We start from the raw sequence: 15,697 nt of genomic DNA, 5'->3' as shown, positions 1-15,697 counted from the left end.
ATATTTCTGTTGATAAACTTACATGAAAATTTCACAATATTAAAATCTGATGAATTTCTGTGCTTCCTGTCAGCTATTGCAGATGAAGAATCCTAAAGCCCTTTGTTAGTTTCCCTGGGATCCTAACCTTTTGTTGGCATTTGGGTGTAACTCTGTTTTGGTTTATCAAACAAGCTACATGCTTTGTGGCTTTTTAATAATGCATGTGACATTCTTAGAAGAAAATACTTTGAACATATGGCTGAATTATTACTCAGTCTTTTTGGATTAATGGTTGTGACTCTTGCTTAGATAAGGCAGGTTTGGGTTTTTTTTTCAGCTTGTTCTGTTCCTTAGAGCTATATTCTTTTTACCACAAGGTAAGGTTAATAGGCTTTAAGTCCTGGAGTAACTGCAGTAATCAACTGCCTAAGTCTGCTACAAACCAGTTTATAAAACAACATCCAGTAATTTGCATGTGAGGATGATAAAATCACATTTGAGCTAAAAAAGCCTTTACTTGCCAATCTGTATTTGGTAAATTATTGTTGTATTAAATTACTTTTCTTGTTACAACTGTCTTATAGTCAATATGGCATGAAATGTTGCCAGTTTTATCTTTTAAGCTGTGTTGTTAGTGCAGAAGACAGTGCTGTACTGAAATCTAGATCTGAGGAAGAGATTATCAGACTTAAAGACAATGAGGAAGATAACATGTTGGGACAGGGTTGTCTGTAGGAGGCAGTGTCTTCGGGGGAATATTCAGAGTTGTCTTTGCATGCTTGTAGGATTCTTATGCTGTACTCTGTTCCCATTTGATTGGTGTCAGAAATCAGATGCTGTGGTTAAACAAGTGTAACTATTTTAATATTCTTGAAAGATTACTGGCTCTTAGTGAAGATCCATTTTTTAGGCAGATGACAGTTCTTCATATAGATTCATACTATGTCATCAGTTCCACAAATTTTTGAATTACCTATGGTCTGCAGGTCTTAGTGATGTTGATTATCTACTTTTGGTTTTTAAAAAAGATAAACTGTAGGAAAATCTAAAGATACCTAGAAAAGTTCCAGTAGCCTCCACCCCTTCTTTTAAAGTCACAGATCCTATCCTTCTGAAAAATGCATAATGCTTTTTGAAGATTTTGTCTGTATTGTAAAAATACACTGAAAATGTTGTGGCCTAACTGTATTGATTCCATCTTGGGTCAAAGGTCTAATTCTGTATTTAGCATGTACTTTATTCGTGTTACCAATAGGTTTTTTACTTTATTTGAAATCTGAGTTGGTAGCTCTGAGGAAGCCTTTTGACTTGTGTAAAACTGAAGGTGACTCTCAAGGAAGGTGGAATAGCCAGTACAAGAAGCAAACGGAAGGAAAGGCTAACAGTATCTTTCCCTGCTCATTAGCTGGAAAGTGGGCAATAAATGAACATTTTACTATATTTTTTCATTAAGATGTTTGCAAGTACCAATCTTAACCTTTGCATAACCTGCAAATCTTATGCCTGGCTGTTCACTGTATGAATTACTGGTTTTATGACAACTTTGTTTTATATGGGGAGGTCTGGGTGTTTGTGCCCATCATAATATTTGAATGGTTGAGTGCAATAGCAAGGCATTTTTAATTTTCTAATGGCAAGAAGTAGTTTATTGGCCTTCAAAAATATTCTACAAGCAATTCTAGGTAAGAAATTTGCTAACTGAGTTTATCTAGATCTTAAAGGAGGTGTGGTGGTTTTTTTTTTTGCATACTGCGTAGCTGCATAAACTACATTTATAACATGGAATAAAGCAGTGTGTTTTGGACAAATTAATACATTGTTGGCAGATGATCATTTGAGTTTTTATTAGTGCATCTATCTGCTCTTGGATGATTTTGTATTTCAGGACCAGGGTACACTAAAATAATTTCTGTAATGCTGTCCTGTCTGTCAGCATTTAGAGGATGTAACCAGTAGATCACATTTTATAATGAACATAATGGAGGAATTTAAGGGTACTGGAAGCTTCAGGAACTTGGAGAAGGAGATTTCATTTTTTTTTAATCCATTGTGATGGATTAAATTATTGTGACAGAGTGAGAGAACACTGGAACAGGCTGCCCGGAGAGGCTGTGGAGTCTCCTTCACTGGAGACATTCAAAACCCGCCTGGACACATTCCTGTGTGATGTGCTCTGGGTGATCCTGCTCTGGCAGGGGGGTTGGACTGGGTGATCTTTTGAGGTCCCTTCCAAGCCCTAAGATTCTGTGATTCTGTGATGGTGATGAAAGAGGCTTAAGCAGATTAGAGGTGGTGGCTTTAATGCTAGTTATACTCCAAGTATGTACCTGGGGAAAGGACCACACATAGTATCTGTCTTATCTTGTTTATGTTGTTTTGTTTGATGTAGTATTAAATGTTATAATAGGCACATGATGTCTATGAATGAATGTACTTGCTTGGGCATTTTCTTCTACTGCCCCACTGTGGGGAAGAGATGTCACATGGATGTGATTTGTTAGCCTTTGAATTGGGCTTTGTCAGCCTAATTGAAAAAGGCAAATAGTGCAGGCACTGGTTTTAAAACAGAGTTAAGAAACCTAAAATCTCTTTTCCTAGAGCTGTGTTTTATACTGAGTGCTAGGCTACCTGTCCCTGCATGCTGAAATATGGGAGAGGGATATTGGAAGACTGACTTTGCACGCTAAGAGTTTTCTCTAGATTCCCAGCTTACTCAGTGCGGCAGCTAGGTGAAAGAACAGAAGCCAGTCATTCTTCCTTGAGTATGAGTGGCTATTCTTTCTAAAATGAATAACTGTTGCCTAGTCAGCACTGGTAGACTCCAGAGAAATTGTAAGTTTGCTTGGAATTAAGCAAGCAATGGAAAAGTAAAAACCTGTTCTTGTGGGAATGAAAATATATAATCTGGTCCCTTTCAGTAACTTTTCACTGAAACCTTTTCTCCTCTTTGGTGTTACAAACTTTTCCCCATCATTCTGCAGGTCCACAGAGTAAAGACTAAAATCCTAAGGAAAACCTGAGATGATGCATTTTTACATGTTTTGTTCATGGTTTGATCCATGTCCTCCTGTAGGTTTGAAGTTGTATAGCATTGTATCACAGCATTCTCTGAATTATACTCCACAGTGTTCTGTCATGGCTTTTTAGATGTGACAGTCTTCTCTTTTTAATATGAAGTAGAAAATTCAAGCAGCTAGTAAGTATTTTGCTGTACAAATAAAATCACAGAGGGAATAATCCACTGATGAGGCAAAAGCTAGTAACCTAGAACATCTTGAACAGACATTTCAGGCTGTGTGCAACATCTTCAAGGGAAGTTTAAGTTCATCTTGTACAGTTTCATTTTATGGTCCCAAAGGAAGACATCATAGCTCCTATTACTTCTTCCAGTATAGGAAGTTAGGCCAGTGAAATAATTCCATTCCTGTGGGCCTCTGATAGAGATTGTAAGTGAAAAAAATCTAATGCTTTAGTTTTATTAGGACTTTGGGTATGGATCATCAAAACCATTTGAAAACAAAAGTTGCAATTGCTGATCCACCTCTTGCCAAAGTAACGATTTCTGTTAGGGTATGCCCAGCAGTATCAACTACCGTCTACTATGTAACGTTAAAAAATTGTTCATTCACTGTAGAAGATAAGGGAAATAAAGACGTAAAGCTTTCTTTAGACATCATCTGAAAATTCAGGAGACAATTCACTTTGCATTGAAGAACAGAGAATTCCCTGTTGACTGAACAGGCGTCTGAGCCAAGGTTAGCAATACTAAGTTTAAGAACTGTTTTAGTTTAGGCACATCTGAAGGGGTTGTCTCTAACGATGTTTAGAAAACTGCTAGCTGCCTTGAAGTGTGGACAGGAGTAAAAGGGTATCTTGGGGCTAGGGAAGATAATGGCAAATTAAAATGTAGGAGTTTAACCACAGACCCGGACACTGTAGAAAAAGGAAGGGGTAACAAAGTTTTGCACTCCTGTTGATTCTGGGACTCAAACATAACTTCCTTTGGGTCACTACATGTCCATTGCTTTGTGTCTTTTCATGGTCACCTCCAAGAAAAATCTTTCTGCTTCTTCTTTACACCCTTCTGTCAGGTGCTTAAACATTGGTAAGATTCCCCTCTGGTCACCTGTCCCAAAGACCTGGGCAGTAGGATAGGGGGAATAGTAATGCCCATTAAGTCATAAAAACACCCTGAAGACTTGAGTATTTATGGAGTTCCTGTTGCACCTTCTTTTCAAGTTGAGGGCTTGTGCAGTTGCAATTCATACTGCGTCTTAGGTTTTTGATTCAAAATGTCAATGTTTTATTTTTAGAGCAATGTTGTTTAATAATAAAATGTCATTATTGTGTTTATGGATATTTTCTAAGAAGATCTATTTTCAAAAGTTAAAGTTCAAGATTCATTTAAACATATTTATGATAATAGCATATGAATGCCTTACAAAATCCTGTAGTTCCCTTCAAATGACCTTGAAAAGTTCTCTGCATCTATATGTCACTGAACTGGTTGCTATACTTCATTTGATTTTCAGATTTAAAATAAGAAAAGTGTCTGTTCTCCAGCTTGTGAGGTGAACTTTGCTAATTTTGCATGTATTCTTAAAGTGCTTTGAATGACTAAGGAGAATGTCTTGAACTTTTCTTTTTCCCTCAGCCGTCAGTGAGGTTACCAGATGTTGATTATACAGTTAAACAATGTTGCTCAGCAGCTTGTAATCTGATCACAAGAGGCTACTTTTCAGTCTTAAGAAAACATGTTCAACCTGCAGCTGGTTAATTATCTCCTAAGTAGCTCCTCTCAAATTCATTGGTAAACTCTGCTTATTTTCTGTTTCCATGGATTAAGCTTCTGAATTCATAAAATGACAAGAGGAACATCACTATCTTTTTTGTATGAGCATGATGATGAGAGTGAATGGGTTATTCCATGGCAGCATGCTCTTCATGCTGATTTCTTATCTTAGAGACGTGAGTTGCTAAAGATTCTAGTCATGAACAAGCGCTGTTATTTTTTGAGATTGCCATGGTGATCAGGTAGGTTGTGGAGCACAGTGAAGAAACACATTTTCTCAGTTTATGCTTTTAGGAGAAAAAGGGGACTTTGGGAACTCATTAATCTGAAGGTGTCAGGATTTTTCATGTCTTGATAGTACCCATTCTGCTGTTGCTCTCTGGGGCAGAGCACAGTAGCCCCAGTGCTTTTCTGCCAGTATGAAGTGGGCTTATGCTTGCTAGCATTTAAGCTTATGGAGTATCCTTAGATTGAAGCTGCTGGTGGTGCATGTATGTATAACCAAGTAACCTCAGTAGCCTTCTGCAGGTGTTTTGTTTTTTATCACATAACTTCCCAGCCATTGCTGGAGTTGTGAGGTTTCTAAGTAATTTTTTTTAACAGTTGACCTTGGCCATTTCTACTGAACCTCCTAAATGCACACAAACCAAGCAGTGTGAACGTAACATGAGACGAATTCTTCACGCTGAGTTGAATGAGTTTTTAAATGATCTCCTCCTATTGCTACAGCCAGTGGTCCAAGAACTTTTATGCTGTTATTGCAAGTTATTCCAAGTGAGGCTGAGCTAGAGTTGCTGCAGGCACACGTTTTTTTATGAAAAACGTAGTACACAACAGCACTTGTATTAAACTGTTATTTAAAAGATCCTTGTTATCACTCTGTAACCTGTTCTTTTAATTTAGTAATACTATTATTTAGTCCCTACTGACCACATGGATACAGTAAATGATAATAAGCCTTAAGATAAATAAGTACTGTGAATAAACATTGCATCACATTTTCTTAGCAGATACATAAATCCGATTAATATTGATAATCTGCAGTATTCATCCAGGAAGCAGAATTTGTTAATGCTTTTCATCATAGTAAAATAACAGAATGGCATCACCCAGACATGAGTTTTGAAGACTCTGGTGAGAGTATGCTAAGTCTCTACTTAGTACAAAACAATATTAAACAATATGTTTCTTCTCAAGCTGCGGAGTTTTATTTTTCTTATTGTGACAGGAAAAAAAAAAGTTACTGTGAAGCATTTTATAAAGCCCACATAATAAGCTGTATTAAAAATGGATGTAAAGGGCTAGGATTTGAGGGGTTTTATCTCAGTTACTGTTGTAGAAAATGCTGATTTTACTAATGAAACTTATGTTCCCTTCAGGTAATCCTGAATGTGTTACTGAATAAGCAACTGGCAGTCTTCAATTTAAATTACATTCACATCTGTTTGAAGTCTGTATCAGTTTGCTGATCTAAGTTTTGCAGTAAAGAAACTGTACCCATGCAATATCTAATGAATTGCAGCACTTCAGAAGGGAGTGGTTCTCCTACCCCATATGTATGATTTTAAACACTTTTCTTGGGTAATTTCCTTTAATTTTGTAGCCCTTTTTGTTTCCATTTTTTTCTGTTGTGTTGAACTTTTGTTCTGTTATAGTTCTTTATTTCAGCCTTTCCTGTTCCTCCAGTAGTAACTCATCTGTTCTTGATTGCAGGTCTCTCTCCTTTCTTAGATGTAGCAGTAGTCTAGTGTATCCGAGATTTTGCATTTAGTTCTCTTTTGATTTAATCTGTTTTGTTTCATTTCATTAAGTGAAACTTCTGAAGAAGCAGTGTTATGCAAGAAATAAATGTTTGGGTAACTGATATGGGCTGCTTCATATGGTCTTAAATTTACAGCAGAATAGAAGACAGTTTAAGGAATTAAAATAATAACAAACCGAACAAAACCCCCAGATCTTGGTTCAGTATTTATAAAGGTGTTGGGGTTTTTAGTTCTGAGTTTTTTCAAGACCACTGGCTGCTGTGTTTATGATTTACAATCCTTAGGTTCTATTTTAAGAACTCTTTATTTTACAAATGAAAACATATATTTTAAGCAATCTTTCGCAGTGTCAGTTTTATTTGTTAATAAGAGTAACGGAAGCACCAGTTCCATGCTACATCATACTGAATCCATCCTTCCGTTTATCTCAGATCTCTACTCTAAATGGAATAAAGCCTTCATCAGTATGGTGGTTGTCAGCCTGAAATTTGTCAGTTTGATAACTGAATACTGTAGCAGTACTCATATCCTGTGATGCATACAGATTTGGAGACAAAATGAGATCTACTTGTTTAGAACAGATTTTATATATATGCATATGGGAATTTCTAAGCTTGTTGACAAAACACTGATGTTTCTTTATCAAATGCACAAAAAAATCATTGAAACATGTAGTATTACTAGGTTTTTTGGGGTTGGGTTGGTTTTTTTAATAGATAGGTCAGGAGCTATTATCTATAATTAAAGTTACCAAAGCTTCCCCTGAAAGACACAGCTTTTATATTGCTTGTAACTTCTGCCAAATGCGTCTGGACTGACTTTTTTTTTTTTTCTTCACTCCACCCTCCCTGTACTGGATGACTGCCTCAGCCTTATTATTTTACAGATTTACATGTGGTTTGGTTCTGACTCATTTAATTTGAGCCAAAACAGTTAGTTGTTGAGAAAGAAGCTATTTCAGAAGAGAAAAATTAAATGTTTCTTTTAAACGCCTTAAGTGCTGTTACAGTATCTAATATGGAATGAAAGGGTCACCTTTTATTATTATGTATTTGGTCAAGTTTTCACAAATAATGGTAAAAACCTGCCAAGGTTACATACTTACTGTTACTTGGAATTCAGCAGTTTTCCTGGATCCAAAGATGAAAAGCATGAGGAGAGTAGAACAATTATTTAACTTGAGATGGAGACAGGGCTTAAGGTGTAGGATAACTGTATGGGGAGGGGAAGGAGAATAAGTACTTGAGGACAAGTTAGACCTAGATTATTGAAAATGGCATAGAAGAGAACAAAGTTGATAGAGCAGTAATCACAGCCTGCTGGAAGGCCAGATTTTAGAAAAGAGTAATTTCAGTCTTCGTCCGCTGTGAAGTCTGGTGGCGAGATATGTTGCTTAGTCTGGAGGTGATCTGGTCCAACCTGCCTACTCAAGCAGGGCCACCTAGAGTCAGTTGCTCAGGACCATGTCCAGATGGCTTTCAAGTATCTTCAGGGGTGGACATTCCTCATCTTCCCTGAGCAACATGTCACAGTGGAAGTGTTTCCTGATGGCACTTCCTGTTTTTTGTTTGTGCCTGTTGCCTTTGGTCCTGCTGCTGGGCACCACTGAAAAGCTTCTTCTGAAAGCTCACTTTTTGAGGGAAGCAACAATTGCTAAATGTCAATGGTATGTCTGGGACAATCAGAGGTTCTGACTAGCTTTTGAACTATATAACCATCATGCAAAATTACTTATCTGTTCTTCAAGTTAGTACACACTGTCTGGAGAACCTACATAGAGGCATGCATGTGTTTACCTAGGCAAATTGTAAAAATATTAGAGCAGCAAAAATATAGTATTCAGTTATGAAATGAGGAGATTAAGGTGCCTGTAGCTTCTTAATTTATGGCTGACTAGATAACTTTTTGTGTTGGGTTGGTGTGGCGTGGTTTTGGTAGTGGGGAAGGGGCCCCAGGTGTGGACCCAGCTGAAAGCTCCCCCAGCTCCAAAAATCTAGCCACACCTCTGGCTAAGGCCAAGCCCATCAGTGACAGTGGATGCACCTCTGCAATTAACGTATTCAAGAAGGAGAAACAAACTGCCATAAGACCTCTGGGCAGAGCAGAGGGAGAGGTGAGAGCAATGCCAGAGCAGAGATACTAATGTCAGTGAGGAATGAGGGAGAGGAGGTACCTGAGCTAAGGTTCCCCTGCAGCCTATGACAAGATGACAGCTGTCCACATGCAACCCTTGGAGAAGCACAGTGGAGCAGATGTGGACCTGCAGCCATGGAGGACTCCATGCCAGGGCAGGTGACTGTTCCTGAAGCAGACCATGACCCTCTGGGCAGCCCATGCTTGGAGCAGTTTGCTCCTGAGGGATTGCACCTCATGGGAGGGACTCATTTCGGAGAGGTTCGTCAAGAGCTCTCTCCCATGGGAGGGACCCCATGTTGGAGTAGGGGGAGATTGTGAGGAACCCTCCTCCTTGAGGAGGAAGGAGGGCACAAAACAACATGTGACAAACTGACTCTAAACCCCCTTATCTCTCCCCTATGCTGCTGGGGGCAAGGAGTTAGAGAAATTGGGAACAAAGTAATTTGGGCCTGGGAAGAAGGGTGGGGTGAGGTATTTAAGCTTCAGGGTTTTTACTTTTTCCTGTTTGCATCTGATTAGTGATAAATTAAGTTGATTTATCCCCAAGTTGAGTCTGTTATGCCCATGACCGTAATTGTTGAGTGAACCCTCCTTGTCTACACCCATGAGCATCTAGTCGGATTTTCTTCTCCCCATCCCACAGTGTGTGGAGGGCTGAGTGAGCTGCCCTGTGGTTCTTTGTTGCTGACTGGGCCTAAACCATGACACCTTTCAGTAATCGTATGATTGCATACCCACACTGAACAGGAGTTAAAAAAATGAAATATTGAATAACTGATTATTACATGTGTTGCATGTTGTACAGAGAGAACAAAATTGTTAAGAAAATGGTGCTTACAGTATTTGAACACTGATAGGAAAACTAAGGTTTTTTTTCTCATAGGCTCTGAGAGTCTTGATCACTGTATGATATGAGTACTTGGTACAGTTCTCTGATTTTGTATTTACTCAGCATGGCATGTACTTCAATTTGACCAGACTTGCATGGGCACAAATTTAAATATTTTTTAGCATTTAGTAACTTATTTTACATGTCTTAACTTTTAGTTTTTCATTTACTCCTTCAGTACTTTGTTTTTGCTCTTCTTGAAGTCAGTTGCTGAGTTATGTACATGCTTGGAAAAAAACTGCTTAAACTATCAAGATGGCAACCCATGAAAGAATGACAGAAGAGTTTTTCCATGCTGTACATACTTTTTTTGGTAGCATTTGTTTTATGGAATTTCAGTGCATTTCAATTAGGAAATGAATTTATTGACTTGTTTGTCATGTGCTAGAACTTCTTGAACTCAATTCTGGAAACTTCCTGGTCATTTAACTGGCTTAGTTGGGCTTGCTTCCTTTGTTTATTAGAGGCAATGGTTAATTAGTGAGAGAGTGGAGATAATTTCATTTTTCTTAGATGCTTTTCAGGAAATTTGGCTCTTCTGTAATAGCTTGTTTGTATTAGGGTAACTTTTTTTTTTACTGAATAGGTAGGGATCTTAATATAAATTTTTCTAATGCTTAAATAACTCACTATAAATGAAGAAAAGATGGACTTTCACTTTTTGAATTCTGTGGGGTTTTTAAGAAAACAAAATGAATCTATTTTCTCAGGCTGATTCATACTGCTTCAATGTGTTTATATCCTCTTACGAGTCTTAAATATTGAACTTACCATAAAAATCTTCTATCTCAATTACAAGAATAATGTTATCCCTTACACTAGGGAGGGAGGGGTACACTGCATTTTCATGAGTTACCTTCTAGATACATATTCTTGTATAGATTTATGGGGATGCTCATCAATTTTTATGCTTTCTTTTTGCTTTCTTCAGTTCCTTCAACACTGTACCTTAATGAGCTGTATTTAGTATCTGTAAGCATTGAATTAAACAGCACAAGGTAATGATATACCCAGTTTTAAATATGTGACATGGCAAACACATTTGTAGCTGTTAAAACTAAATGCATTTACTGCTTTTTAAAAAGTACTTTGTAATATTTTTTTTTAAGCCAATCAGTGTTGCATTGGAACACAAACATTCAGGGTTTTTTAAACATGATTTATGATTTTTACCACTGCAATTGTTAGGCTGCTAAAGTAAATAGTCATGTTATGAATCTGTTAATGATACAGTGGAGGCTTACTCACTTCTGTTAGATACTGAGTTTGAAGACAATCTTGAATGAATTTGGAGTGTTGAAATATTAAATGTTAATCTAGGCTGGATTAAGAGGAGAGGTGTGTGAGGATCCATGTAGCTTGATCTGTGAATTGTCTTTGAGGACATGAGGCTGAAATTGTCATCTGGCAAGAGAAAACAGTGGCAGGATTCTCTAATAGCTTTAGTCTCTTTGCTTGGAGTCATTGTATGAAAAAGTGTCATTCCTCTGGCAACATGGGATTCAGATGGCAAAGCTATTAATGAGTTTCCTCTTGAGCCTGATGTGGTGGTGGCCTAAAGGGAAACCAGAACTTTGGGGGCAGAGGGTTGGGGTAGAAATCTGCTATCTTCATTGTCCAAACCCTCTGAACTGATTAAAAAATGTACCAGGGTTATTGCAAATGTTTTTGGAAATAGCATTCTAATTTCAAAGAAGAAAGCATAAATAGATGTGTGGGGATTTCTTCCATTTTTTAAAAAAATATGTATTAAAACAAAGTAGTGTAAAAAACTTGAAGAACTGGGCTTCAAGCCCTGAGTGATAGCAATGGTAGAGATAGAGAATTGCGATTAGCTATGGATACTTGGATTTGCTGATAATTTTATATGAATCAGTAGTAGCTAGAATTGAGTATCTGATTGTATTTTAAAATATTTGACTGTTGTCTTGCAAATATTTGTGAATGATTTTATTTGTTTTGGTTTCCAATTCAATAACCTTCTATAAAGTCAAACAAAAAAACCTAGTGGAGTGTACAGGATTCTATACCACTTACCTAAGGAAAAACAAATCCCCACTCAGGCACAAAAAAATAGTATTAGAGTGTTTTACTCTCTCGAACACATGCTGGGCTTACCATGGTAGGGAGTGTTTTTTAATGATGAGGCCTCAGCCAATTTATCTTCTATCTGAGCAGGCTGACTTCTACCGGTACTGCTTTTACAAGCCACTAAACTCCCATTTTTTGCATCTGCAAGGTTAATACATTTTTGTTAGATTTTCTTCTTTGAAATGAGATGAGGGGTTTTTAGGTGGGGATATTTTTTTCCTTTTAAGGAATAGATAATGTGGTACTATGGGTTATTGTTACATGGAAGTTTTCATGTAGTAGAGCCCTGAAGTACTTTAATAGGAAAGTATGTTAGGGAAATGGGAGGGGCAATAACAAAGGTTAAGACATGGAAATAAATTACTCCAATTTATTTAGACAATACTTAACCTAACCTGAAGAATCTGCATTACATTAACTGAGAGGTAATACTAATTAATTCTAATAAACTTTGAAATACCCTTGAAATTACTGAAAGAGTAATGTGTAGATTTACATCAAAAACCACACAAACTGAAAGCTGAGGGGAGTAATCAGTTCAGGATATGTTCCTTCATATGTTTTATGATATATAAAAAATGGAATATTAAAAAATGTAAGGTCTTGGAATGCTTTTTGCTTAAATTAAGTCAACAAGATACCCAGAAGTCCAGATGGAATCTGTTGCTGATATTATTTTACTCATTTTTGTCTGCACTGTATTGGCCTGACAGTCATGACAGCAATCTAGAATCAGTTATATGTTACTGTTTCATGTATAATGAGATTTTTGAGCTATTTGATTGAAAAGATAATAGATACTAAAAAATGAGGATATGTTTGCATATGGCATTTTTTCCTTTCTGTGTTTGAATTCAGTATTGCTTTTTTTTTTGTGAAGGCTTTTTCTTTTTTAAGAGGTGTACTGCATACCTGTGTGTATACTGAATACTTCTTTCTGTGTACTGTGTGTTAATGATTTGAAAAATACAGTAAAACCTTTTGTAGCTGCAAAAATAAATGTTAAGCTGTGCAAAACTAGTATCAGCCAAGCACCTCAACATAAAATACTGTGGTATTTTCAAGAAAAATAAAATCTGTAGTATTATTGTATGACAAATGTGTAATAATAAATGCCATATGCCTTGCAATATATTGTCTGTTCTCCTGAAACGAACTTTGTCAAAGCCTTTTGCTTACCATAACTATTTACTTTAGTTGACTGTAGTCCCTCATTAGGATCATTGTTCTGTCTACCAATTAAATGTTCTTCCGGAACACGTTTGTTAGGTACTGAAATCACTAAACAGGAGAAAGCAAGTAAGCACAGGGTTTTCTAAAAATGGTAATTTTGGGGACTGACAAGCACCTTTCTTTGCTGCACCTTGATTCGCAGGCTTGGAGTGGTTCCCAGATGGCTACTGAGGGCTTACCTGAGTGCAGCAAAGCAGCTGATCAGCCAGAATTACACTAAAGAAAATAGATGAGATTCCATTTTGGTTCACTGCAGAGGAGAAGAACCTGATTTTCCTTTAGAGATTTTTCAAGACTAATTTGATGCCATTAGAGAAGCTATTAAGAGGAGGAGATGAAATTTTCATAGCATTTCTTAGCATCAGTTTTCTTAGCATAGGCATATTATAATAGTTTGGTATGATATTGGGAGATATTGTCAACAATTAAAGAAACCCCAAACAATAAAAAACTGACTTTATGTAGTTGAATGAACTTGTTAAATGTAAATGTGTGAATACAAGAGTATTTGGTACTGAAGATCCCTTGAGACTGTTTGGTAATTATCTGCTCATCCTTGCACTCTAAATTGTTCATGTGGTTTGGGCTTTGTGTGGATTGTTTTCTTCTTATTACTGATTTGGCTGTAAATGTGATACAGGATTATTTTTTTGCTTCAGATACTACAGTCAAAGCACTTCTGTCATCATGTCGTTCTGTCTTGCCTTCTCAGAAGTGTTCTGCAATCCTAGTAAGGATTATGGACTAAGTCCTGAGCAACCTGAGCAAGTCCTGCTTGGAGCAGGAGCAGACCAGCCATCTCCTCTGGTCTCTTCCAGCCAGAATTACTCTGTAATTGTAATCTGGTGCACCTCCTTTGTCATAACTCTGCTGCTCACTTCTGGAAACCAGGTTATTTCACAGGGTGTGTGTGTTTATTGTTATGCTGCCCAGACATTCTCAAAGACAAATGCTTCTTTACATTTTCTCTCCTATTATTTTTCCTCATAACTATTTATAGTATATAGTATGTATATATTTTTAGAAATGTGTGTATATGAAGATACATACTGTATATATATGACAAGCAGTGTGTTCCTTGCTCCTAACATTTGGTTGTTGTGTCTAGACCTTCTTGCATCTTTGCTTCTACTGTCTGACAAGTTATGTGGTGTCAAGAGTTTATTATATGAAAGCTGATACTTGCAGCTTCAATTATAGGTGTTTAGAAGCTGGTTAGTAAATTGGTGAGTGCTTTCCAGTGAATTAAATTACATGTTAAAAAGGTGAGCATTTTTAATTAAGGTAGTACATTTGAGTGTATCTGGTTTACACAGAGATGCTAAATATCCTATTAAGTGTTGAAAAGCACACTGATTGAAGTTCCTTGTTGAAAGAGAAGCTCTGTGTAGGTGTAGCTTTTCTCAAAGCCAAGCCTTTAGCAAATGTGGATTCCTTCCAGTCGTAAAAACTCTTATCTAACTTTTCTACTCCTTTGAGATGAGATGAGCTGCTGAAACTCGGTATTGTGGTTACAGGCCTGTGTGTCGATACTTGTTCTACTTCTAGTAAAGATGTCCTTGGCAGATTGACATTTCTCTGGTGTGGTCTCATTGATGTTTTTCCTTTTCTTGTATCTACATGTGCACAGAACTAGAAAGATTTTCCTGGTTTGCTGTGGGGAAAATGTGCATAGCTATCTTAATGAAGTGATGGTTGGTTAGCTGTTGTGCCCTAATGACATGAGATTAGATTGGACAGTATCTCTTAAAGGTTCTGTAATACTCTACTACTGTTGTACTCCCACCACCCAAAGCCTCTTTATATTGTGCTTGAGGGAATATATGGCTCTACCTAGCTAGGTTTTTGAAGTTGGTTTTTCTTACTGCAGCAAATCTTTTTGACAAGGAGGTTAGAATCCTAGAAGGATGTTGGGGTTGAGAAGCTGGATATAGCTGGATGTCTACTAAGGAGGCATTGGAGAGGGCTAAAGCCTTGTGCACTTTTTTTCTGTTTTCTTTAGTTGTTAAATGGAAGTTAATTGATTGGTGTTAATTGAGGGCTTGTCTAGGTTTTGGCTTAATTTCTATGTGGAATTTAATAGACATTGGAGCCTCTAGTGACATGACTGTGTTTTGCTCTTCAGTCCCCAGTGGTCTCTTGCTGATTTTTGTGCAGAGTTCGTGTAACACTAGGAGAAGGGATTTTTTTTTTTTTTTTTTTTTTTTTTGAGGATGAAAAATATTTATCACCTCAAAAACTGGCTTGGATTAGATCTAAATAAAAACCTGAAGTAATGCCATTTTTTTTCATTTGCACTAGAACCTTCTGTGAGGAGAAATGGTGTTTTGGGATCAACATGGTCGTATACTTAGGCATGTGGGTATTTGGGTCTTTTCTCTTGTCAGTTGGTAGCTTGCTAGTGAAGATAATGAATGCTGTAGTTCTACAACTGTGAATGAACTAGAACACACCGGTGGCTGATGCTTAGTGTTGAGGTGGCTTTGACATGTAGACTTTTCCTGAGTAGTTTACATAATCTTACTATAAAGGATATTTTCAGTCCTAGACAGATTTTACTTTTAATGGCAATAGATTTTCTTTAAAATATTCTTGATACCTCTGATTATTGTACAAATGTTACTGGGGAAAAGCTTGATTTTTAGTGTAAATCTACCATCACAGAACTTTCTGACTAATTAGGTTAGAAATGAAAATAAATCAGGCTTTATATATTAAAAACATGTTTTTCTTGCCAAATTTCAACTGGCACATTCTGTGTCCAAACAGTTTACATAAACTGAGCTGGATAAATTTACATTGGGCAAAGAA

At 37.0% G+C, this 15,697-nt stretch overlaps 1 protein-coding gene across 9 annotated transcripts in view; it reads left to right on the top strand.

Moving 5' to 3' along the window:
• Positions 1-15,697, top strand: part of CDKL5 (cyclin dependent kinase like 5) — a 135,353-nt gene that overhangs the window by 15,407 nt on the left and 104,249 nt on the right. The window contains exon 1 of one of the 9 annotated variants that reach the window (XM_051608152.1): positions 13,775-13,790. The exons of the other annotated variants lie outside the window; for them this stretch is intronic. The gene's annotated coding sequence lies outside the window, so the exon portion shown is untranslated. Of the gene's footprint in view, positions 1-13,774; positions 13,791-15,697 lie in introns of those variants that run through there. 9 annotated transcript variants of the gene reach the window in all.

This window comes from Apus apus, chromosome 1 (genome assembly GCF_020740795.1).
Source record: "Apus apus isolate bApuApu2 chromosome 1, bApuApu2.pri.cur, whole genome shotgun sequence".
NCBI lineage: Eukaryota > Metazoa > Chordata > Aves > Apodiformes > Apodidae > Apus > Apus apus.
The sequence above is the reverse complement of the archived record's forward strand: the minus strand, read 5'-3'. Positions and strand labels throughout refer to the sequence as shown.